This window comes from Schistocerca cancellata, chromosome 1, assembly GCF_023864275.1.
Source record: "Schistocerca cancellata isolate TAMUIC-IGC-003103 chromosome 1, iqSchCanc2.1, whole genome shotgun sequence".
In the NCBI taxonomy this organism is placed as follows: domain Eukaryota; kingdom Metazoa; phylum Arthropoda; class Insecta; order Orthoptera; family Acrididae; genus Schistocerca; species Schistocerca cancellata.
This window is the reverse complement of record NC_064626.1, coordinates 1162629119-1162633404: the sequence shown is the minus strand read 5'-3', so window position 1 is coordinate 1162633404 and position 4286 is coordinate 1162629119.

The following is a 4286-nucleotide window of genomic DNA, read 5'->3' as shown; positions in this document are numbered from 1 at the left end:
GGGTACGCCATACCACTACTGGTCATTTCCTTTCGTGTTCCACTGACAAATAGAGCGAATGAGAAAGGACTGTCTGTAAACCTCCGTACTAGTCCTAGTTTCTCTCGTTGTAACTTTGTGGTGTTTACGCGAAATGTAATTCGGCGTCAGTAGCGTCGATCTGCAGTCGACTTCAAACGTCGGTTCTTTAAATTTCCGCAAAACTTCCTCGCGGAAAGAGCCGTTGTCCGTCTGCGAATTGTCTTTTGAATTCACGAAGCATCTCACATGTGGACGAGCATTGTCCTGTTGAAAGATGGCACCAAGGCACTGTCGCATGAGACTTTACACATGAGCACATAGAATGTCCGTGACGTACCGTTCCGCCCTCACACATTGCTCAATTACTACTAGCCGTTACTTGAAGTCGTAACCGACGAGTCCCCGCCACTGTGCCGCTCCAACACATGGAAAGAATGGGACCTCTCCCGAGGTCGCCGCCAAACACGATGACAATGGTCATGCGGGTTGGTGCACAACGAGATTCACGCTGAACACAATGCGACACCGTTCACGAGCAATCAGACTCCCCAGGCAAGGTGCCACTCCGGGCAAAACAGTTCGTGTTGTTGATCAGACTCAATATAATTTTATCCCTTTGATATGCTAAGTTTCATTTACAAATACTTGACCCAGACTGTAAATTAATCTTATTTCTCATCACCTGTTAAGGGGAGACGGAAGGCAATTTTTATCCCTATTCTGCCAATGCTATTTTACCCTTTTATTAGGTACACTTTTCAAAAGAACTATAAGTGATAAAACAATGAAATTTTTCCTGCATATATACAGGGTGTTACAAAAAGGTACGGCCAAACTTTCAGGAAACATTCCTCACACACAAATAAAGAAAAGATGTTATGTGGACATGTGTCCCGAAACGCTTAATTTCCATGTTAGAGCTCATTTTAGTTTCGTCAGTATGTACTGTACTTCCTCGATTCACCGCCAGTTGGCCCAACTGGAGGAAGGTAATGTTGACTTCGGTGCTTGTGTTGACATGCGACTCACTGCTCTACAGTACTAGCATCAAGCACATCAGTACGTAGCATCAACAGGTTAGTGTTCATCACGAACGTGGTTTTGCAGTCAGTGCAATGTTTACAAATGCGGAGTTGGCAGATGCCCATTTGATGTATGGATTAGTATGGGGCAATAGCAGTGGCGTGGTACGTTTGTATCGAGACAGATTTCCAGAAAGAAGGTGTCCCGACAGGAAGACGTTCGAAGCAATTGATCGGCGTCTTAGGGAGCACGGAACATTCCAGCATATGACTCGCGACTGGGGAAGACCTAGAACGACGAGGACACCTGCAATGGACGACGCAATTCTTCGTGCAGTTGACGATAACCCTAATGTCAGCGTCAGAGAAGTTGCTGCTGTACAAGGTAACGTTGACCACGTCACTGTATGGAGAGTGATACAGGAAAACCAGTTGTTTCGGTACCATGTACAGCGTGTGCAGGCACCATCAGCAGCTGATTGGCCTCCACGGGTACACTTCTGCGAATGGTTCATCCAACAATGTGTCAATCCTCATTTCAGTGCAAATGTTCTCTTTACGGATGAGGCTTCATTCCAACGTGATCAAATTGTAAATTTTCACTATCGACATGTGTGGGCTGACGAGAATCCGAACGCAATTGTGCAATCACTTCATCAACACAGATTTTCTGTGAACGTTTGGGCAGGCATTGTTGGTGATGTCTCGACTGGGCCCCATGTTCTTCCACCTACGCTCAATGGAGCATCTGATCATGATTTCATACGGGATACTCTACCTGTGCTGATAGAACATGTACCTTTACAAGTACGACACAACATGTGGTTCATGCGCGATGGAGCTCCTGCACATTTCAGTCGAAGTGTTCGTACGCTTCTCAACAACAGATTCGGTGACCGATGGATTGGTAGAGGCGGACCAATTCCATGGCCTCCACGCTCTCCTGACCTCAACCCTCTTGACTTTCATTTATGGGGGCATTTGAAAACTCTTGTCTACGCAACTCCGGTACCGCATTGTGGACGGCTGTGATACAACACGCCAGTCTCCAGGGCTGCATCAGCGCATCGGGGATTCCATGCGACGGAGGGTGGATGCATGTATCCTCGCTAATGGAGGAACTTTTGAACATTTCCTGTAACAAAGTGTTTGAAGTCACGCTGGTACGTTCTGTTGCAGTGCGTTTCCATTCCATGATTAATGTGATTTGAAGAGAAGTAATAAAATGAGCTCTAACATGGAAAGTAAGCGTTTCCGGACACATGTCCACTTAACATATTTTCTTTCTTTGTGTGTGAGGAACGTTTCCTGAAAGTTTGGCCGTACCTTTTTGTAACACCCTGTATAACATAGGTGCCTCAATTTACAAGTAAAATGAACGTAATACCTCTTATGGTTTTGAAGATAAAACTTTTATTCTTTCACTAGTAAAATTTAACTTTTTTGTACATTAATTATTATAAAACAGTTTTTGATTGTTTGGAGGTTATCAATTTAATTATAATAACTTATTACCATCTGCAGTACAAGTTGACTAAATTTCATGTTTCTAACCCCATTAGTTTATCAAAGTATGGTACGTGAAAGTAAAAAAAATGTAGTTTTCAGAAAAATCCATTTAAAGTTTAATATTGCAATTCTAGTATAGTTATTCATGAGAATTACTTACCACTAATATTTTCCCGCACCATACTGAGCAGAATCTGAATCATACTGATCTTCTTTTTTCTCTTGGTCCCTCTCCTTTTCTGTCTGGCTTCTTTTGAGCACTTTTAAATTAGCAATATCTGCTTTGCAGATTCTCTCTTTATCTATTTGCACCAAGGATTTTGCAGTATTTCCACTAGATTATATGCTCAATAATTCCAAAACATCCAGTTTTCTAATTACTCCATCTTTGAAGCATAAAATACCATCACAAACACCAAATTTGAGGATTTTAAGCTGAACAAATACAGTTATCGGTAACTGGTTCCAAATGACAGAATTCACACATTCGTTTAAATTCTGGGTATTCCCATGAAGACATTTCTTCAACAAGGTATCTTTACAAAGGTCTCTAGATATGGGTTTAATTTCATTCATTACTGATGCAGCTAAAGAATGTTTGTGGTCATATCTGGCACTTCTCCTGTACTTGCACCAAGTGCCAAGATCATTCGGGCAAAGACTGTGCACTGGATTTTCATTTGTGGAAAGCTTATGGAATACGATAGCCCATACAGCTTTTTTCATGTTTTCTAAATTACGTACATTTCTTCTTATGGCCAATCCATAACAATTCTTTAATCTATTTTAACATTTCTCCGGCGACTCATACCACCTACCTCCTTACCATCTTTCAATACGAGTATCGATAGTAGATACAGGGTACGAAACATTGAAGCGATAAAACAACAGAAGCATGAAATAATATACAAGGCGTAAAAGAATGCTGTGCATTAGCTCTGCGAACCGCGAGACCGCTACGGTCGCAGGTTCGAATCCTGCCTCGGGCATGGATGTGTGTGATGTCCATAGGTTAGTTAGGTTTAAGTAGTTCTAAGTTCTAGGGGACTGATGACCTCAGCAGTTAACTCCCATCGTGCTCAGAGCCAGCCATTAGCTCTGCATGACGCAAAAAGAAAGGCGTGGCATTTAAATGCCAGATTGCACAGAGCGTCAGGAAAACTATCGTATCTCACAAAAAAATTGTCGTATTTATATAAAAAGAAAAACTCTTTCACGCAGGAAGGACCAGGTATTTCAATTAGCTAAAATCTAAAAATCGAATTTTTGAAGCCCATTTGCCTTCCGTCTCCCCTTAAGCGTGTCTCTACATAAAATCTGTTTCCTCCTCTCTTTTCCTTAATGGAATTATTTCTATGTGACAACAATGTAATGTTTTCCTATGTAAGCAATGAACGTTACTTTTGTATCTTGTACACAGATAACCTCTGTGTAAGTCGTACATCATTTTTATATGTGTAGATGGCCTAAAAAGTAGAAATCTTATTCCTGTCTAAATAAACATAATTTTGCAGAACACTAGGAAGCGTTTTCCTATTTTATATTATTACGAAATTCTGCCTTCACTGACAGAAAACTCAGTTAAAATTATATTCTTCCTCATTCAAATATCTAGTTGGTTATTTGCGAATATGACGCGTATTCCGATGGCTTCGTTCGGCAGGAACCTAAGAGCACAGCTTAACAACTGCTGCGAATGAAGGGAGCAGAAAAGACAATAATATTCTCCAATGT